Source organism: Antedon mediterranea, chromosome 9 (genome assembly GCF_964355755.1).
Source record: "Antedon mediterranea chromosome 9, ecAntMedi1.1, whole genome shotgun sequence".
NCBI classification, from domain to species: domain Eukaryota; kingdom Metazoa; phylum Echinodermata; class Crinoidea; order Comatulida; family Antedonidae; genus Antedon; species Antedon mediterranea.
Genome location: NC_092678.1, coordinates 17661500 through 17685205, shown reverse-complemented (window position 1 = coordinate 17685205; position 23706 = coordinate 17661500). Strand labels below are relative to the sequence as shown.

General features: G+C 29.1%; 1 protein-coding gene and 2 long non-coding RNA genes across 3 annotated transcripts in view; 1 reads left to right on the top strand and 2 right to left on the bottom strand.

Annotated features, from left to right (window-relative positions):
• LOC140059168 (NCK-interacting protein with SH3 domain-like) overlaps positions 1-23706 on the bottom strand; it is a 120509-nt gene that overhangs the window by 46065 nt on the left and 50738 nt on the right. The window lies entirely within an intron of this gene.
• On the top strand, positions 40-2744 carry LOC140058580 (uncharacterized). The gene is made up of 4 exons (XR_011847022.1): positions 40-266; positions 828-985; positions 1363-1447; positions 2014-2744. It is a non-coding gene; the product is annotated as an uncharacterized lncRNA (long non-coding RNA).
• Positions 17803-20295, bottom strand: LOC140058651 (uncharacterized). The gene is made up of 4 exons (XR_011847033.1): positions 20037-20295; positions 19323-19480; positions 18867-18945; positions 17803-18310 (listed from the first exon to the last, which is right to left on the bottom strand). It is a non-coding gene; the product is annotated as an uncharacterized lncRNA (long non-coding RNA).

Below are 23706 nucleotides of genomic sequence, written 5' to 3'. Positions count from 1 at the left end.
TAAAAGGCCAGCGATAAATTTTTGAAAATAGTTGAAAAACAACACTGTGTGTGGTCGATGACCTAGCTCCCGGCGGGATCATGGCCAACGGTTTTTTAAAGTAATCATTCAAAATCTAGAGTTTGTAAGTAAAAGACACCTTTCATCGCAATTTATATATTAAATGCTTCAATAGGCCTAGTAAGATTAGTCTAATATAATGTCGAAGGAAGACGCTTTGTTGAAGATCCGAGAAATAGATGAAGAAGTGGCCAACATTTTAACAGGTTCGTAGGCCTAATAATTAAATTTTAATCTGCCAGCAGTCTAGGCCTAGCCTAGGCTCCTTCCTAGTTAGTAATACTGTAGGCCTGGAACTAGTAGGTCTAGGCTAGCCTACTATGCCTGTACTGACGGACAGGTGTATAGGTTTAGCTTAGCATTTTAGTTCAGACATTGACAGAGGGGACAAATATTGTCGGACCTATTTCAGCTAGGTATAAGGAAGGCCTAATAATAGATAATACAATTATAATGTAACAGTTATTTTGTAATGTAGCCATGAAATATCTACGAAGGATTATACTGTACTGTATTATATACACATATTCCAATGAGAAATATAATGACATTTAAAAACACTTCTTTATATTTAATTAATTGTACACACTAAGTAATCCCCAAAGTGATCACATCGATATTGAAACTTTATGTTTTTAACTCTAAATTTAAAAAAAAACATACTACAAAAACAAACAAAAAACATACGTACTGCATAACTAAAATTGTTATATTAAATTTCTTTTTAAAAAACTGTGTTATTTACAATATCTTAAATTATTTGTTAGGTAATTGAAGAAGTTCGAAGGATACTAATTATTACTAGGCAAAGAGGAATGAAATACAAAAGAAAGCTTTTTAAAAAAGTGCTTAGCAAATTTTTCCAAAGAAGAGAATAATATAGTTTATTTTGGTATTTTAAAGAGAAACACCAGTCCTCCATCTGGTAAGTACAGTGTATGTTTTTGTAATTTTATCTATTCATAAATAGTTTTATAATGGACCAATGGTAGTGAGGAAAATACGTGTACATATTTTGTACGTATTTTTAACAGCTTGGTTCGACTCAAGCTAGTGTCATGCACTCCTCCCTTTGACAACTAAAATTAAATAAATGACTTATGAATATTAATTTTTGACATATTAATGCTCTCCTGGCCAGCCCACCCTTTCCCCTTCCTTTTACATTGACCACCTACAAAACTGTAGGCTACATTATTAAAAATTTGAGCTACAGTATATCAAGTTTATGTCCATACATTATTCCACTCATTTAAATAAATTTATATAATATAATGTTTTCAATTTGTTATTTTTGGTTAGGTTCAAAGATAACCCATATGTTGTCAAATCTGTCAAACATATTTGTTGGGAAAAACTCATCAAAAAAAGTCTGCCGACCTTGAAGGTATTTAGTGTTTTTAAAAATTTAAAATACAAGTAACATTATGTACATTAAAAAAAAATATCTTAAAGTGTTTTTTTAAAATCAAATTTATCTTAGCTTAAAATTCGAGGTATATACTATGTTTACAATAATTTATTAAAATCAAACAATTAAACAAAATTTACATTTAATTGTATGATTGTTATTATAAACATTGATACGGAATAAAAACATCAATCAGGATTGAGCACCGTTTTGCGTATTGTCTTCCTAAATAGTAATATTAAAAATAAATTTAGACCCTAATAATTTAACTAAAAATAATAGATACAGCCAGGCCTGTCTTTGGGATCGGTATAAACAGGGCAAAGTTTGTGATTAAAAAGTTCAAATGCATATTCCACCCACCCTTATGTCTTATAATGTAAAATTATTCTTACCACCGTTCTAATATTGCGTCATGTTTTTGTGTTTACCGCCCCAGATATAGGACTCTAAAACCACACCGTACCCAATTAGTTGATGATGTTACACATATTTTAAATACAGTAATAACTAAAACTATATTAATCTCTTTTCATTTTTAGGAACATGAATAAAGATCCAGAATCCTGGTCTTCACGCCGATCAGGTAATATGCCGGTATTGCTTTTGGACACAGAAATGGCCTACATTAAAGTTTAGCAAACAATTCTAACTACAAAGAAAGCAAAATTAGATGAGGCTCTAGTTACTCTCCTCTCCACTTTTTACCTTCTGGATTTCGATTATCCAAAATGAAAAGAAAAAGGCCTCACTATCCTTTAACAGTTAGTGATTTGTGATGAAAACACACCTGTACACTTGACAAAGGCTGTTGAATCATCATTAGTATACATTAATAAATTTAAAGACACCTAATAGTTTAAAGCCCAGGTGCGGGAGAAGAATTTTACGAAATTTGTATTTTACCATTTTAATGTTTTTAAGTTTTCTTTTGATGGCATTTTATTATTAATAAAAACAAGTTTGTTTTAAAGAAGTTGTATATATTATTGTACCTAATGTCATGTAAATTGTAGTTCTTAATGAAAATAACAGTATTGTTAATATTATGTTTTATAACATTCTTGAATTTATTTGTTTAAGTAAAATATTACTTAAAATGAGTATTCATTTATCGTTCTTAAAATAAATTTTTAATGATTTATATTTTATAGAATTCTTGTTTCAAGCAATTTTTTTCCCAATATAAGTAAGAATTTACGAATTTTAATTTGATAGAATTCTTGTTTCAAGCAATACTTTTCTTAAAATAAGTAAACATTTACTGGTTTTTATTTGATAGACTTCTTGTTTACTTATTTTAAAAAAAGTTTTGCTTGAAACAAGAATTCTACAAATAAAAATCGGAATATTCTTACTTATTTTAAGAAATATATTGCTTGAAACAAGAAAACTAAAAATATAAATCGGAATATTCTTACTTATTTTAAGAAAAATATTGCTTAAAACAAGAATTCTAAAAAATACAAACCGGAATATTCTTACTTATTTTAAGAAAAATATTGCTTGAAACAAGAATTCTACAAATAAAAATCGGAATATTCTTACTTATTTAAAGAAATATATTGCTTGAAACAAGAATTCAAAAAATACAAATCGGAATATTCTTACTTATTTTAAGAAAAATATTGCTTGAAACAAGAATTCAAAAAATACAAATCGGAATATTCTTACTTATTTTAAGAAAAGTTTTGCTTGAAACAAGAATTCTACAAATAAAAATCGGAATATTCTTACTTATTTTAAGAAATATATTGCTTGAAACAAGAAAACTAAAAATATAAATCGGAATATTCTTACTTATTTTAAGAAATATATTGCTTGAAACAAGAATTCAAAAAATACAAATCGGAATATTCTTACTTATTTTAAGAAAAATATTGCTTGAAACAAGAATTCAAAAAATACAAATCGGAATATTCTTACTTATTTTAAGAAAAATATTGCTTGAAACAAGAATTCAAAAAATACAAATCGGAATATTCTTACTTATTTTAAGAAATATATTGCTTGAAACAAGAATATTAAAATTAAAAATCGGAATATTCTTACTTATTTTAAGAAAAATATTGCTTAAAACAAGAATTCTAAAAAATACAAATCGGAATATTCTTACTTATTTTAAGAAAAATATTGCTTGAAACAAGAATTCTACAAATAAAAATCGGAATATTCTTACTTATTTTAAGAAATATTTTGCTTGAAACAAGAATTCAAAAAATACAAATTGGAATATTCTTACTTATTTTAAGAAAAAAATTGCTTGAAACAAGAATTCAAAAAATACAAATCGGAGTATTCTTACTTATTTTAAGAAAAATATTGCTTGAAACAAGAATTCAAAAAATACAAATCGGAATATTCTTACTTATTTTAAGAAAAATATTGCTTGAAACAAGAATTCAAAAAATAAAAATCGGAATATTCTTACTTATTTTAAGAAATATCTTGCTTGAAACAAGAATTCAAAAAAATACAAATCGGAATATTCTTACTTATTTTAAGAAATATATTGCTTGAAACAAGAATTCTATAAAATACAAATCGGAATATTCTTACTTATTTTAAGAAATATCTTGCTTGAAACAAGAATTCTATAAAATACAAATCGGAATATTCTTACTTATTTTAAGAAATATATTGCTTGAAACAAGAATTCAAAAAAATACAAATCGGAATATTCTTACTTATTTTAAGAAAAATATTGCTTGAAACAAGAATTCTATTTTAAAAAATCGATAAATTGTTACTTATTTTAAGGCAGATACTGCTTAAAACAAGAATGAAAAAAGCAATTAAATTCTTGGTAAGAATATTGTTCTTAAAGTATTATTTCTTGGTAAGAATAATTTTCTTGATAAGAATTTGTGTGATTCTTGTTAAGAATTTTACGATTCTTGGTAAGCCAAAAAGTATTGAAATACGGACAAGTCAAAATTTACTTGTTTCAAGAAATATTTTGCTTGAAACAAGTTTTTTTTTTCTTAAAACAAGAATCAGAATTTTGCTGTGTATACACGGTATTGTTTTTGCCTAACATAATCTTACAGGCACATTTCAGAACGTGGTGAAAGCAAAGACCTCCATTTTAAGCAGGAGTAACGTATTCTGGTCTAACACACCTGATTATCGGTATTCTATCTCGATTTCTCCAGTAACATTAAAATTCGATAATACAGCATCATTAAACATTATGATTAATGTATTCTTAATATAAATGATAAAAAATATGTACTAATTTAACACAAGCTCGAGCTCCTGTACGTAGTTTGTTGTATAACTGGTATGTTTTATTAAATGAGAAATTATATAATTATTTTAAATGTTTATTCTTAACCTAATGATACAAGAACCACATGTGATACATTTGAGATTCTGTATTACCAAATAGAAATAATTGTCATATGTCGAGATAGCATTGACAATCGTTTAAAATCACAGACAATCCAGACGCATGGCGTTAATGTTAAAGTTTCTCTATGCGGTTGTCCACAGTAAAACAAGAAGGAATCGGCACACTCGACATAATTGTTTCGATTCACGTATAATCTACAATAGTGTTATAAGCTTATTTTGCACGCGGAACAAATGTTATATATATTCCTCTCAAGAGGAATAAGAACAAGAAGGAATAGGCACACTCGACATATTGTTTCGATTCATGGGATTTGAAATAGTGTTGACGGGGAACAAATGCTATATATCTTCCTCTCATGAAAACGTTATTATTTGAGGCATCTATTCCTCCGTAGTTAGGTAAACTTAGGAAATATCAATTCCATCGGCACAAATGAGAGAATCATTCGAGAACTCGTCCTTATGATTATCGAAAATTGATGTCATTATTCTTAAGCCTGATGTATATTAATGACATTGCTTTTTATTTCTTCATGTTTATATTTGTCAGATTTTTTTAAAAAGAAATTTGGACAAATCAGAATGTTGTATCGGTTGAACTATTAAACGGTGTTAAGGCACAGTTAAGTGTAACTTTATGCTTTAGTGTAATAGTGTTGTAATAAGCTTATTGTGCACGAGGAACAAATATTTTATATCTTCCTCTCATGAAAACGTCAGTTTAACGCTATGCCTCATAAAAACAATTATTTTATTGTAGGAATTAATACTTCTACGGAATATGTCTGTTTCATGTGTAATACGATCAAATGTAATATCTTTCGTTTTGCTCTTTTTGATTTTTTCTATTTTGACATTGTTTATGCGAACTCAAGACTATTTAATTCAGTTACTGTAGCAATATCGGCGGCCATAATGAAAAATGAAAATATAGCAGAATACATGGATCATCGTCATTTAACGGTTGTATTGTATCGTAGATATTAAAGAAATTACAACATATTTACAGTAAATCTAGATAAAACATAGTTATATCATGTAAAAGCAGTTAAAGAAAAACAGCTAAAACATGCAACTAATGATAATACGAGCTAAAGTAACATTAAACAAACATTTTTATGTCCTTGTATATAGGCCTACCCTGTAATGTTTTCACTGCTGGAGTGACACGCCTAATAGACATAAGCTTTTTTTGGCCTCTGTTTGCACAATAAGATATTTGTTGTTATATTTTTTTGTATATACAAATTTAAAAAATAATTTTTTTTTTTCGTATTATCATTTGGTACTGTATTTATATAGGCTACTTATTTAATGCATTTTTTCACAATTTTCAGATGGTTGGAAAGTAACAAAATAACTACAATATCAGAAAACGTGTTTGATGGTTTGACATCATTGACAGGGCTGTGAGTGCTTTCTATTGTTTATCATACTTTTGAAAATAATATATTTTCGTTGTAAGATAACCACACTTATTGTCACATCATTTCATTTTTTACTCTTTGCAAAGACAGAATATTCATCCAAAACTAAAATAATATAATATGCCCGTTTTTGTTTGATTATGATTGATCCCTAAACCTTTCTTTTAACACAAGCTCATGTTTGTAGTTGTATTGTGTGTAATGAGGCCTACTTGTATTCGTTTGTTTTAAAGTAAATTATTATTATCATTATTATTAAATGTTATTGAATAAAAAATAATATTATTATGAGAGGCATCGGGTAGCTATCCCTACGTACAGTGGAATAGCACTTTTTCTTTATTCGCACGTATCATAATGGGGGCGTATCGGTTACCTAATGTTGTGGTACGTACATTATTAGCGTTATCCGTCCGTAAGATAAACATAACTTAAACTCTGAACCAGCTTTATAGGCATCTGGCAACAAACAAACATACACCTCCTCCTCCTCTTTTTTCTGCTTTTCAAGTTTTATAAATAAAGGGACCACAATAATTGGGGAGCAGGAACAACTCTTGATTTCGGCCTTCACACTGGGTCAGCAATAGATTGCTTGTGAGGTGATATCTGTGTCTACACTTTATGTTTTCTCTCCCTCCATATTTTCACTTCCTCATGCTAAAATGTGCTTACATCTCATTAATTAACACACTTAGCTTTATAATTGTTTTAAAAAAACCTGGTAACATGTGTTTACATTTTTTCTTATTTTGTTTTCTTCAGTGCTGAATAACTGGCACTCTTCTAACTTCTAGCGACGCAACGTAACGCAACCTACGCAGCGTAAGAAAATGCCCTTCCGATAATTGTGTTTTCCCTCGCCTGCGTGAAATCAAACCTGCGGCTTTGCAGCATTGTAGCGTCGTCGGTTCCCATTTGTGATTACGCAATACAGCAGTTTGCGTCGACACGTCGCTATGTTGCGTTGCGTTCTAGTGGGAATCACGCTTAAGTAAACAATATTACTTTATTGATATTATTATATTTGAAATTAAGATGAAGTTTACAGGGATCATACAAATAAAACAATAATAAATATACCACAGAACGTCGGAACCTCTATCATATTATATCAAACGTAAAAATATAGCAGAACACATCTACATCCAGAAATCATGATATGGAAAGTATTTCTAAATTAATAAAATAGATCATTTTTATCGTACTATTCTTTGGTACTGTATATATACTATACTTATTTATTGAATTTTTTCACGGTTTTCAGGTACTTGTACAATAACCAAATAACTACATTAACAGCAAATGTGTTTGATGTTTTGACATCATTGACAGAACTGAGAGTGTTTGCTCTTGTTTATCATACTTTTGAAAATAGTATATTTTCGTTGTAAGATAACCACACTTATTGTCACATCATTTTATTTTTTACCTTTGCCCTATTCGTATAATTATTATTATCATTATTAGTAAATGTTATTTTTTTTGCGTGATTTATGTTTTTTCAGCCTTTTCTAGTAATTTTCCAAGCTTTCAAATAATTTCGACTTAAAATCACGTCATACGAGCACGTCGAATTGGACAATTTGCGCCCGTTTTTTATGAAAAAGTAAAAAAATCGTCAAAATTATGACTTTTTTTCAAAAGTCATAGTTTCTAAACTACATGGTGAAGTTTTTTTTTACATATTCTGGAAGTAGATGAGTTGTTGATATCGGATCATGTATCAATATGGCTAACTAGACATTGTGACGTCATCGTATGGCCACTCGAATATAAAATATAGGATTTGTGTCTCTTTTGTATAGCTCATCACATTTAATAGAGCGCATCTCCACTTATCCATATTCCATTTTCCCCCATATGTTTATATTGTCTAGGTCAATCAATTATCTTTCGCATGATTTACCATTTTTAAAATTGTGATGACTTCATCATGTTCAAACGCGTGAATGACTTTGGTCACTTTTTTTCATCATTCCAATAAATTTAAATGTATTATAGCTCCTCAGAATAAAAAGTGATACTCATGATTAAAACGTTTTCTGGAAACTGTTGAATTGTACAATAGGAATTCATGTACAAATTATGCAAATCGAATGTTGTGACGTCATCATATGGCCAGTTCAATTATAACAGTCGTAATTTCATATTTTGCGTCATAGTTCATGACATTTAAAAGAGCGCACTTCCGTATTATACGTATCCAAATTTATTCAACACGTTGATATGTTGTTGCTCGGATAATTTCCTTCCAAAATTGCTATCTACGTGTTTCGTTTTGATGACATCATCATGGTAAACATTGGATGAAAAAGCGGGTCCCGGTATTTTCACCTATTCTGCACTGTAAGTAGTACGTATACAGATATATAGTGTATACTCTATATACTTAGACGTGACACAAAATAGAGACCACACTAACATTTTTTCAATGGCATAATCGTTTTTCTGTGCTCAATATTCTAAAGTATGACGTGCACGTGGCATTTGCGCTGCGGATAACCTAACTCGTCTTGTTATTATCATTATTAGTAAATATTATTAAGTGAAAAATAATGTTTTTATGAGAGGCATTGGTTATCTTTCCCTCCGTACATTGGAATAGCTGCACTTGTTCTTTATTCGCACGCGCAACACATGGTTTGTATCTTTCTCTTATAAAAAAACGTCATAATGAGGGCGCATCGGTTACCTAATGTGGTGGTTTTGTGTTTCAGTTTTAATTCACACAGCATAGTGCACTATATACATTTGTACTTTGTGTTTAAGTCTGAACCTCCAAATAAAACAAATATTAACTATTGTGATGACTGAAATAATCTAGAAGAAAAACAATACTTAAAATGCACTTTAAATAAGTTCTTCTAAGTGCACAAAAAAAAACCTCAAAAAGCTATAAAGCATAACTATGAATTAATAATTGTTATTATTAGCGTTATCCGTCCGTAAGATAAACTTAATTTATCATTTTCTAGAGTTTAGGCATCTGGCAACAACCACAAATAATACACTACCTTCTCCCCTTTTTTTCTGATTTTCAAGTTTTATAAATAAAGTTGAGGTGATATCTGTTTGGAATTGTACACAATGGCAAAAATTAGCCTGCCTTTCATTTGACATTGTTTCGAGTGCCAAACGAAGTCTAAATCGCCCACTGAAATGCTGAATACAAATAACTGTACTGTGAAATATAGCAGACAAATGTAGTGGTTATCTATTTATTGTATTGTTGTACAGTATTATTATTAATAATTTGAAATGTGTGTCTTTTTTTTCAATATTTGCAGGTACTTATATGGTAACGCTATAACTACCATAGATCAAGGTGCATTTTCTGCTTTTGCTTCATCACTTTCAATACTGTAAGTTAATACTTTATAGACTTATAATAATAATAATACCAGATTTATATAGCGCCCTTTTCATGAGTAATCATGCTCAAAGGCGCTTTACAAGCATTATTACCCCAGTGTTTTTTGGGATCGAACACGTATGGAAACATCCTCCCATAATGCAGCCGGTAACCAGCGCAGTTGTGTCTAGATCTAACTGGGTACCCATTTATACACCTGGGTGGAGAGAGGCAACGTAAGTAAAGTATCTTGCCTACGGATACAAGCAATGCGGCGAGAGTTGGATTCGAACCTAGGTCTGACGATCGGTAGTCCAACGTCCAACACACTGCGCCACACGCCCTCACTTGTCCCAAGTCTCTGTTATTGTCTTTTTTCTGTTGTCGCGTTTCGATGTTTTATATACAGTGTGTACACGTACCATACGTATGAAACGCCATGTTTGTCAAAATGTTTAATAATCCACATGTAGTTGTTTGATGCTCTGTACAGTTATCAGACTCATAATTCATTAATTCTTGTCATACAACAGATTATGTGTCGTAGACATAGTCTGTAAAATCTGTACACTTTATAATAGCTTTGTTCCCGATATACACACATGGTACTCGTCCGTTGGACACCCGATTCTCGTACGGTGGTACCTGTTCATGTCTAAAGGCAATAAACAACACCTGCAGTTTCCTGCCTCTTGACTACAACCTTTCGTTTGTTTTAAAGTAAATTATTATTATCGTTATTAATATATGTTATTGAATGAAAAATAATATTATTATGAGAGGCATCGGGTAGCTATCCTTCCGTACAGTGGAATAGCACTTGTTCTTTATTCACACGTGTCATAATGGGGGCGCATCGATTACCTAATGTTGTGGTACGTACATTATTAGCGTTATCCGTCCGTAAGATAAACTTAACTTAAAATCTGAACCAGCGTTATAGTCTGCCAACAAACAAACATACACCTCCTCCTCTTTTTTCTGCTTTTCAAGTTTTATAAATAAAGGGACCACAATAATTGGGGAGCAGGAACAACTCTTGACTACTGGCTTCACACTGGGTCAGCAATAGATTGCTTGTGAGGTGATATCTGTGTCTACACTTTATGTTTTCTTTCCCTCCATATTTTCACTTCTTCATGCTAAAATGTGCTTTACATCTAATTAATTAACACACTTAGCTGTATTAATGTTTTAAAAAAACCTGGTAACATGTGTTTACATTTTTCTGATTTTGTTTTCTTAAGTGCTGAATAACTGGCATACTTCTAAGTAAACAATATTACTTAATTGATATTATTATATTGAAATTAAGATGAAGTTTAAAGAGGGAATACAAATAATACAATTTAAATGTACTACAGAACGTCTGAACCTCCATCATTTTATATCGACAATATTCCGACGGGGCGGATCCAGTGGTAGCGATTGTTTTGGGCTGACATGTTTTTAAAGCCAAAATTAGATACGAAAATAAAAATAGACACGCCTCCGTATAATACTGCGCAAAGAGAGCGCACTTGGCCAGACGTTTCAGAACTCCTGGATGATCCGTTCGGTTTGTCACCGACTCGTTACCGATTCACGTATAATCTGCAATAGTTTTATAAGCTTATTGTGCACGTGGAACAAATAGTATATATCTTCCTCTCATGAAAACGTCAGTTTAACTCTATGAGGCATAGAGTTAAACATAAAAACAATTATTTTGTTTTAGGAATTAATACTTCTATGAAATATGTCTGTTTCATGTGTAATACGTTCAAATATAATATCTTTCTTTTTGCTCTTTTTGAGTTTTTCTATTTTGCCATTGTTTTGTCTCTTTAATTCAGTTACTGTAGCACCATCGGCGGCCATAATGACAAATAAAAATATAGCAGAATACATGGATCATCGTCATTTAACGGTTGTATTGTATCGTAGATATTGAAATACATCTAGAAATCATATGAAAAACAGCTAAAACATGCAAATAATGATAATACGAGAAATCATATGATATGGAAAGTACAACATGATTACAGTCAATCTAGATAAAACATTGTTATAATCATGCAAAGACAGTTAATGAAAAACAGCTAAAACATGAAATGATAATACGAGATAAAGTAACATTAAATTAGTATTATATCAATTATACCTTGTAATTGTTTCACTGTCAGAGTGACACGCCTAATTGGACATAAGTCTTTTTGGCCTCTGTTGGCACAATATAGATAATTTGTTGTTATTATTTTTTTTTTTCGAAATTAATAAATAGATACTTTTGTATCGTAATTTCCGTTGGTACTGTATATACTTATTGTTTGTATACTTTGATTTGTACGTTTAATACGGTAATTTGTTATTATAAGTGGTTTATTAAATGAGAATTTAAATAATTATTAAAAATGTGTAGGCCTAATCATTAGATATTGTAGCAGATAATACGTCACACTGTGTTGCACTTTGTGTAAACTATTTACAAATCATATAATTCTTTAATTAATTGTACCACATACTACCATGGTATAACGAACAGTTCTTATGACACATTGTGTTACAATTATAAAATGACGAATCCAATCAGCAGTATATTAGGGTTATATCGATGGATAACATTCCTCCAGAAGGTATAAGTGGGAACAAGTTTAACACTTTGACTGCCAAACACGAAGATCTTCGTTTTTGGAAACACAACGCTTGACTGCCAAAAACGAAGATCTTCGTTTTACGCGTTTTTTTACGAAATCCGGTAGATAGGTTAATTATTGGTATATACTATAAATATGAACACTATATTCGGTCTGGACCGTGAATATTTTACAATTTGAAAGTAACTAATCTGGTTACGAACGACTGTCAAAATGGTACCTGTCGAAATAACAAACACCGCGCATCACAGTTAGCGCGTAGAGCGATGGCTTGGCGCATTGTGTATCGGTCGCGCGCTAGCTATGCCGCTGAAGCATTACAAAGGTTTTTGTGGATTGACATGTTTGTTTGTTATAAATATGAATAAAAAATAATGGAGTCATTTTCAATATGAAGTCTTTAATTTTATTATTGTATGTATACCCTAATTGTTTTAGTGTTTTACTGAAAGTGACCGAGTTTCACGCAACAAACTTGTTTTGAAATGGTATGGTTATTATCATCAGTTTACTATCTCCTAGCTAGGCCTAGGCCTAGGCTAGTTAGTACTAGGCTAGCCTAGCCCTAGTCGTAAAACGGTTTCGGACCAACTTTAGACCTGGTTAATTAGGCCTGGTGTCTTTACTATGTGGATTTTGGCGAAACATTGATGTAAGATTTATGATTTATAAAATGTAATACATTTTTCGATAGTGATAACTTGTTTTTATAGTATAGGCCTATCGGTGCCGTGTAAGTAACTTTTTCGTTGTTTGTTGATCTCACCGGGCGATATTTTCATATTGTGATGTCTTGCACAAAATCGCGAATATCTCGACTTTCTTGCGCGAAACTACGAAAAATTCAAAAAGTGGGTTACTTTCATTTTACTATTACGATTTACATATTGCGATTTAAAAATCGTTCTTGGTACCATTGTAAAGTTAAAATCTTTATGATTATTTTAGTCTAAATTACATACAAATCAGATCACATACATGGTTTCAATCAGCTTTAATAAAAACATCGAATTGGGCTAAAAACGCTGGCGGTGGCAGTTTCTAACTGGAAAAACCTCTGGCAGTCAAAGTGTTAAGAAAGGATTTAGCGAAGGCAATACATAGGTCTCTAGACCAGGCTGCTAAGGCATACAAGGTGTTGTTTTTGCCTAACATAATCTTACAGACACATTTCAGAACGTGGTTAAAGCAAATACCTCCATTTTAAGCCGGAGTAACGTATTCTGGTCTAACACACCTGATTATCGGTACTGTATCCCGATTTCTCCAGTAACATAGAAAATTCGATAACACAGCATCATTAAATATTATGATTAATGTAGTCATTATATAAATATAAATGCGTTATTCCTCCGTAGTTAGGTGAACTTAGGAAATATCAATTCCATGGGCACAAATGAGAGAACTCGTCCTTATGATTATCGAAAATTGATGTCATTATTCTTAAGTCTGATGTATATTAACGACATGTTTTTTTATTTCTTCATGTTTATATTTGTCAGATTTAAAAAAAAAAATTTGGACAAATCAGAAATTGTTATCGGGTGAACTATTGGCCTATACTGTGTAATGCTTTAAATTATGTTTATTTTAAAGCACAGTTAAGTGTAACTTTATGCTTTAGTGTAATAGTGTTGTAATAAGCTTATTTTGCATGAGGAACAAATATTATATATCTTCCTCTCATGAAAACGTCAGTTTAACTCTTTTCCTCATAAAAACAATTATTTTATTTTAGGAATTAATACTTCAATGAAATATGTCTGTTTCATGCGTAATACGTTCAAATGTAATATCTTTCTTTTTGCTCTTTTTGAGTTTTTCTATTTGGCATTGTTTATTGTTTACTGTAGCACCATCGGCGGCCATAACAAAACGTAAAAATATAGCAGAACACATGGATCATCGTCATTTAACGGTTGTATTGTATCGTAGATATTGATCTATGTCATCATATGATATGCAAAGTACAACATGATTACAGTAAAATACAGATAAAACATAATTATATATCCTGTAGAAGAAGTTAATGAAAAACAGTTAAAACATGCAAATAATGATAATACGAGCTAAAGTAACATTAAACAAGTATTAGTATGTCCTTGTATATACCTTGTAATGGTTTCATTTCTGGAGTGACACGCCTAATTGGACTTGACCTCTGCTGGCACAATAAGATATGTATTGTTATGTTTTGTTTGTTTTTCTAAATTATATATAAAATATATAATGTTTTATCATCCTATCCCTTGGTACTGTATATAGTATTTATTACATTTTTCACAATTTTCAGGTGGTTGGCCAATAACCAAATAACAACATTACCAGCAAATGTGTTCGAATGTTTCACTTGTTTATAATACTTTTGAAAATAGTATATTTTTGTTGTTATAAAACCACACTTATTGTCACATCATTTCATTTTTTATCCTTTGCAAAGACAGAATATTCATCCAAAACTAAACTTATGTATTGCATTTTCACGGTTTTCAGATCGTTGTCCAGTAACCAAATAACTACATTACCAGAAAACGTTTTTGATGGTTTGAAATCATTGACAATACTGTGAGTGCTTTCTCTTGTTTATCATACTTTTGAAAATAGTATATTTTCGTTGTAATATAACCACACTTATTGTCATATTATTTTATTTTTTACCCTTTGCCCTATTCGTATAATTATTATTATCATTATTAGTAAATGTTATTTTTTTAGCGTGATTTATGTTTTTCCAGCATTTTCTAGTAATTTTACCAGCTTTCAAACAATTTCGACTTAAAATCACGTCATACGAGCACGTCGAATTGGACAATTTGCGCTCGTTTTTGCTGAAAAAGTATAATAAATCGTCATATTTATGCCTTTTTTAAACAGTCATAGTTTCTAAACTACATGGTGAAGTTTATTTTTTAACATATTCTGGAAGTAGATGAGTTGTTGATATCGGATCATGTATCAATATGGCTAACTAGACATTGTGACATCATCGTATGGCCACTCGAATATAAAATATAGGATTTTTGTCTCTTTTGTCATAGCTCCTCACATTTAATAGAACGCATCTCCACTTATCCATATTCCATTTCCCACCATTTTTTTTATATTGTCTAGGTCAATCAATTATCTTTCGCATGATTTACAATTTTTAAAATTGTGATGACTTCATCATGTACAAAAGCGTGAATAACTTTGATCACTTTTTTTCATCATTCCAATAAATTTAAATGTATTATAGCTCCTCAGAATAAAAAGTGATACACATGATTAAAACGTTTTCTGGAAGCTGGAAATCATGTACAAATTATGCGAATCGGATGTTGTGACGTCATCATATGGCCAGTTCAATTATAAAAGTCGTAATTTCATATTTTGCGTCATAGTTCATGACATTTAAAAGGGCGCGCTTCCGTATTCTACGTATCCAAATTTATTCAACACGATATGTTGTTGCTCAGATAATTTCCTTCCAAGATTGCTATCTATGTGTTTCATTTTGATGACATCATCATGGTAAAAATTGGATGAAAAAACGGGTCCAGGTATTTTCAACTATTCTGCACTGTATGTAGTACGTATACAGATATATAAAGTATACTCTACACAGCAAAATTCTGATTCTTGTTTTAAGAAAAAAAAAACTTGTTTCAAGCAAAATATTTCTTGAAACAAGTAAATTTTGACTTGTCCGTATTTCAATACTTTTTGGCTTACCAAGAATCGTAAAATTCTTAACAAGAATCACACAAATTCTTATCAAGAAAATTATTCTTACCAAGAAATAATACTTTAAGAACAATATTCTTACCAAGAATTTAATTGCTTTTTTCATTCTTGTTTTAAGCAGTATCTGCCTTAAAATAAGTAACAATTTATCGATTTTTTAAAATAGAATTCTTGTTTCAAGCAATATTTTTCTTAAAATAAGTAAGAATATCCGATTTGTATTTTTTGAATTCTTGTTTCAAGCAATATTTTTCTTAAAATAAGTAAGAATATTCCGATTTGTATTTTATAGAATTCTTGTTTCAAGCAATATATTTCTTAAAATAAGTAAGAATATTCCGATTTGTATTTTTTGAATTCTTGTTTCAAGCAAAATATTTCTTAAAATAAGTAAGAATATTCCGATTTTTATTTGTAGAATTCTTGTTTCAAGCAATATTTTTCTTAAAATAAGTAAGAATATTCCGATTTGTATTTTTTAGAATTCTTGTTTTAAGCAATATTTTTCTTAAAATAAGTAAGAATATTCCGATTTTTAATTTTAATATTCTTGTTTCAAGCAATATATTTCTTAAAATAAGTAAGAATATTCCGATTTGTATTTTTTGAATTCTTGTTTCAAGCAATATTTTTCTTAAAATAAGTAAGAATATTCCGATTTGTATTTTATAGAATTCTTGTTTCAAGCAATATATTTCTTAAAATAAGTAAGAATATTCCGATTTGTATTTTTTTGAATTCTTGTTTCAAGCAAGATATTTCTTAAAATAAGTAAGAATATTCCGATTTTTATTTTTTGAATTCTTGTTTCAAGCAATATTTTTCTTAAAATAAGTAAGAATATTCCGATTTGTATTTTTTGAATTCTTGTTTCAAGCAATATTTTTCTTAAAATAAGTAAGAATATTCCGATTTGTATTTTTTGAATTCTTGTTTCAAGCAAAATATTTCTTAAAATAAGTAAGAATATTCCGATTTTTATTTGTAGAATTCTTGTTTCAAGCAATATTTTTCTTAAAATAAGTAAGAATATTCCGATTTGTATTTTTTAGAATTCTTGTTTTAAGCAATATTTTTCTTAAAATAAGTAAGAATATTCCGATTTTTAATTTTAATATTCTTGTTTCAAGCAATATATTTCTTAAAATAAGTAAGAATATCCGATTTGTATTTTTTGAATTCTTGTTTCAAGCAATATTTTTCTTAAAATAAGTAAGAATATTCCGATTTGTATTTGTTTGAATTCTTGTTTCAAGCAATATTTTTCTTAAAATAAGTAAGAATATTCCGATTTGTATTTTTTGAATTCTTGTTTCAAGCAATATATTTCTTAAAATAAGTAAGAATATTCCGATTTTTATTTGTAGAATTCTTGTTTCAAGCAATATTTTTCTTAAAATAAGTAAGAATATTCCGGTTTGTATTTTTTAGAATTCTTGTTTTAAGCAATATTTTTCTTAAAATAAGTAAGAATATTCCGATTTATATTTTTAGTTTTCTTGTTTCAAGCAATATATTTCTTAAAATAAGTAAGATCCGATTTTTATTTGTAGAATTCTTGTTTCAAGCAAAACTTTTTTTAAAATAAGTAAACAAGAAGTCTATCAAATAAAAACCAGTAAATGTTTACTTATTTTAAGAAAAGTATTGCTTGAAACAAGAATTCTATCAAATTAAAATTCGTAAATTCTTACTTATATTGGGAAAAAAATTGCTTGAAACAAGAATTCTATAAAATATAAATCATTAAAAATTTATTTTAAGAACGATAAATGAATACTCATTTTAAGTAATATTTTACTTAAACAAATAAATTCAAGAATGTTATTAAACATAATATTAACAATACTGTTATTTTCATTAAGAACTACAATTTACATGACATTAGGTACAATAATATATACAACTTCTTTAAAACAAACTTGTTTTTATTAATAATAAAATGCCATCAAAAGAAAACTTAAAAACATTAAAATGGTAAAATACAAATTTCGTAAAATTCTTCTCCCGCACCTGGGCTTTAAACTATTAGGTGTCTTTAAATTTATTAATGTATACTAATGATGATTCAACAGCCTTTGTCAAGTGTACAGGTGTGTTTTCATCACAAATCACTAACTGTTAATGGATAGTGAGGCCTACTTCTTTTCATTTTGGATAATCGAAATCCAGAAGGTAAAAAGTGGAGAGGAGAGTAACTAGAGCCTCATCTAATTTTGCTTTCTTTGTAGTTAGAATTGTTTGCTAAACTTTAATGTAGGCCATTTCTGTGTCAAAAAGCAATACCGGCATATTACCTGATCGGCGTGAAGACCAGGATTCTGGATCTTTATTCATGTTCCTAAAAATGAAAAGAGATTAATATAGTTTTAGTTATTACTGTATTTAAAATATGTGTAACATCATCAACTAATTGGGTACGGTGTGGTTTTAGAGTCCTATATCTGGGGCGGTAAACACAAAAACATGACGCAATATTAGAACGGTGGTAAGAATAATTTTACATTATAAGACATAAGGGTGGGTGGAATATGCATTTGAACTTTTTAATCACAAACTTTGCCCTGTTTATACCGATCCCAAAGACAGGCCTGGCTGTATCTATTATTTTTAGTTAAATTATTAGGGTCTAAATTTATTTTTAATATTACTATTTAAGAAGACAATACGCAAAACGGTGCTCAATCCTGATTGATGTTTTTATTCCGTATCAATGTTTATAATAACAATCATACAATTAAATGTAAATTTTGTTTAATTGTTTGATTTTAATAAATTATTGTAAACATAGTATATACCTCGAATTTTAAGCTAAGATAAATTTGATTTTAAAAAAATACTTTTTTTTAATGTACATAATGTTACTTGTATTTTAAATTTTAAAAAACACTAAATACCTTCAAGGTCGGCAGACTTTTTTTGATGAGTTTTTCCCAACAAATATGTTTGACAGATTTGACAACATATGGGTTGAACCTAACCAAAAATAACAAATTGAAAACATTATATTATATAAATTTATTTAAATGAGTGGAATAATGTATGGACATAAACTTGATATACTGTAGCTCAAATTTTTAATAATGTAGCCTACAGTTTTGTAGGTGGTCAATGTAAAAGGAAGGGGAAAGGGTGGGCTGGCCAGGAGAGCATTAATATGTCAAAAATTAATATTCATAAGTCATTTATTTAATTTTAGTTGTCAAAGGGAGGAGTGCATGACACTAGCTTGCGTCGAACCAAGCTGTTAAAAATACGTACACAATATGTACACGTATTTTCCTCACTACCATTGGTCCATTATAAAACTATTTATGAATAGATAAAAGTACAAAAACATACACTGTACTTACCAGATGGAGGACTGGTGTTTCTCTTTAAAATACCAAAATAAACTATATTATTCTCTTCTTTGGAAAAATTTGCTAAGCACTTTTTTAAAAAGCTTTCTTTTGTATTTCATTCCTCTTTGCCTAGTAATAATTAGTATCCTTCGAACTTCTTCAATTACCTAACAAATAATTTAAGATATTGTAAATAACACAGTTTTTTAAAAAGAAATTTAATATAACAATTTTAGTTATGCAGTACGTATGTTTTTTGTTTGTTTTTTTAGTATGTTTTTTTTTAAATTTAGAGTTAAAAACATAAAGTTTCAATATCGATGTGATCACTTCGGGGATTACTTAGTGTGTACAATTAATTAAATATAAAGAAGTGTTTTTAAATGTCATTATATTTCTCATTGGAATATGTGTATATAATACAGTATAATCCTTCGTAGATATTTCATGGCTACATTACAAAATAACTGTTACATTATAATTGTATTATCTATTATTAGGCCTTCCTTATACCTAGCTGAAATAGGTCCGACAATATTTGTCCCCTCTGTCAATGTCTGAACTAAAATGCTAAGCTAAACCTATACACCTGTCCGTCAGTACAGGCATAGTAGGCTAGCCTAGACTTACTAGTTCCAGGCCTACAGTATTACTAGCTAGGAAGGAGCCTAGGCTAGGCCTAGACTGCTGGCAGATTAAAATATAATTATTAGGCCTACGAACCTGTTAAAATGTTGGCCACTTCTTCATCTATTTCTCGGATCTTCAACAAAGCGTCTTCCTTCGACATTATATTAGACTAATCTTACTAGGCCTATTGAAGCATTTAATATATAAATTGCGATGAAAGGTGTCTTTTACTTACAAACTCTAGATTTTGAATGATTACTTTAAAAAACCGTTGGCCATGATCCCGCCGGGAGCTAGGTCATCGACCACACACAGTGTTGTTTTTCAACTATAACCAAAAATTTATCGCTGGCCTTTTACCCAGAATGTATAAGGTCATTATACTGCTCAACGTTAAAGCATGGAGGTATAAACCTCCATGGTGGTTAAAGCAAATCTGTAAAACGTCTGGACTAACAGTAATACGACAGACAATAATAATGACACATGTTTGTTGCAGTCCGAAAAAAAGCGATAAGTTGGTGCCAGTAAACTGAAGTAGGTACAGTATTTGCTACCCTATTTGCTAAGGCATTATAATTCAATTCATGGAAATACTCCGAATTTTCGAGTAACATGTGGAATTGGTGGTTCGCTGTCTGCCCGGCAAGCTTTGAAATTTACAATTCGTTTTACAAGCATGTCATAAGACGCCATTTTAAGGACGAGTATAACAATCGGCAACCTCCTGCAGTTGACGATGGAAACATCAGTAATAAGTATGCCTGGAGAAAACGAGGATGCCAATTGAGGATGAAGTAGAACTAGGCCTAGACTAGGAGACTGACGAAGTTAATGAAGAAAAAAACTATTATAACGGGGATGATTTATCAACTGACGATAGTAGTAGTGATAATTCTAGTATTGTTATACTGTTAATGATTGTTTAATATTAATTATCTTGTTGATGCTCAGCAAGAAGGCCTACTAACTAGAGGATGAACAAGCAGATAATAGTATAAAAAATGCTGATTTCTTTCTACTAAAATTAAAGGAGAGAAACAAGATTCCACAGGTAAGCCATTTTGCTTTAAAATTACAACAATTATGCATTTTAAACTATTTTTTATTAGAGAAATACGTCTATTTCCTAGGCCTTGCTGGTACTGTTATATACAGGACTATTAGCTATAGTAACTATAGGACTTGGGTACTAGGCCTAGGCCTAGGCATTATACACTCTAAGTTTATGTTGCATTTTTTTGTGACCAATTTCATTGTTACAAATAACATTTTTTTTGTTAGGCTGCATAGCTCCCCAACTAAAGCACAACTTAGTTTTTAAACATATTAAAACTTGAATATAAAAAATATTAAATCAATATTATTTTCTTTAGGTGGTTGCAGTGCAATCGATTATTCAAAGCACGAACAGTTTGATTACCCAGATTCTTTCATCAGTTGAAACTGAAGTGCTAACTGCTCTACCGTTGTGTGAATATAAGGATATTGACAATCTATTTTAAGTAAAACATTTATCAAAATAAGTATTTTTAAGAATATTAAAATAGAATTGACTTCAATTCAAGCAAAAATAGTCTTGATAGGATATAGTATGATATTGACTTCTTATCTTACAGTAAGTAAAACATTTCTCAAAATAAGTATTTTTTAAAATATTGCGAATCTCAATTTAAGCAAAAATAGTCTTGATAAGATAGTATGATATTGACTTCTTATTTTAAGTAAAACATTTCTCAAAATAAGTATTTAAAAAAATATTGCGAATCTTGATTCAAGTAAAAATAGTCTTGATAAGATAGTATGATATTGACTTCTTATTTTAAGTAAAACATTTCTCAAAATCAGAATATTGCGAATCTGAATTCAAGCAAAAATAGTCTTGATAGGATACTGTAGTATGATATTGACTTCTTATTTTAAGTAAAACATTTTTCAAAATAAGTATTTTTTTAAATATTGCGAATCTCAATTTAAGCAAAAATAGTCTTGATAAGATACTGTAGTATGATATTAACTTCTTATTTTAAGTAAAACATTTCTCGAAATAAGTATTTTTAAGAATATTGCGAATCTTGATTCAAGTAAAAATAGTCTTGATAAGATAGTATGATATTGACTTCTTATTTTAAGTAAAACATTTCTCAAAATAAGTATTTTTAAAAATATTGCGAATCTCAATTTAAGCAAAAATAGTCTTGATAATATAGTATGATATTGACTTCTTATTTTAAGTAAAACATTTCTCAAAATAAGTATTTTAAAGAATATTGCGAATCTTGATTCAAGTAAAAATAGTCTTGATAAGATAGTATGATATTGACTTCTTATTTTAAGTAAAACATTTCTCAAAATCAGAATATTGCGAATCTGAATTCAAGCAAAAATAGTCTTGATAGGATAGTATGATATTGACTTCTTATTTTAAGTAAAACATTTTTCAAAATAAGTATTTTTTAAAATATTGCGAATCTCAATTTAAGCAAAAATAGTCTTGATAAGATAGTATGATATTGACTTCTTCTTTTAAGTAAAACATTTCTCGAAATAAGTATTTTTTAGAATATTGCGAATCTTGATTCAAGTAAAAATAGTCTTGATAAGATAGTATGATATTGACTTCTTATTTTAAGTAAAACATTTCTCAAAATAAGTATTTTTAAAAATATTGCGAATCTCAATTTAAGCAAAAATAGTCTTGATAAGATAGTATGATATTGACTTCTTATTTTAAGTAAAACATTTCTCAAAATAAGTATTTTTAAGAATATTGTGAAACCTAATTTAAGAAACTTTGTCTTACCTAGAAAAATATTTATTGTTTTAAGTAATTTTTAGAATTCATCAATCTTGATTTAAGAAAAATTATTCTTGATAGGGATAAATATAATATTGATTTCTTATTTTAAGTAAAATACTTTTCAAATTAAGTATTTTCTAATCTTGTTTTAAGCAAAACTATTCTTAATAAGAAGAGAATGATATTGACTTCTTATTTTAAGTAAAATATTTCTTGTAATAAGCATTTTCAAGAATATTGCGAATCTTGATTCAAGTAAAAATAATCTTGATAAGGGTAGTGTGAAATTGACTTCTTATTTTAAGTAAAATATTTCTCAAAACAAGTATTTTCAAGACTATTGCGAAACCTAATTTAAGAAACTTTGTCTTACCTAGAAAAATATTGATTGTTTTAAGTAATTTTTATAATTCATCAATCTTGATTTAAGAAAAATTATTCTTGATAGGGATAAATATAATATAGATTTCTTATTTTAAGTAAAATACTTTTCAAATTAAGTATTTTCAAATCTTGTTTTAAGCAAAAATATTCTTAATAAGAAGAGAATGATATTGACCTCTTATTTTAAGTAAAATATTTCTTGTAATAAGCATTTTCAAGAATATTGCAAAACTTAATTTAAGAAAATGTGTCTTTTCTAGAAAATTATTTCTTGTTTTAAGTAATTTTAAATCTTGACAAGAAAAAAAATACTTATTTTAAGAATTTTTTCTTAAAACAAGATTTTTTTTTCTTGCTTAGAATTTCAAATTTTGCTGTGTATTAGTTAGACGTGACACAAAATAGAGAGCACACTAACAATTTTTCAATGCCATAATCGTTTTTCTGTGCGCAATATTCTAAAGTATGACGTGCACGTGGCGTTTGCGCTGTGGATAACCTAACTCGTCCATAGACGAGTTCAAATCTAGTTGTTATTATCATTATTAGTAAATATTATTAAATGAAAAAAAATGTTGT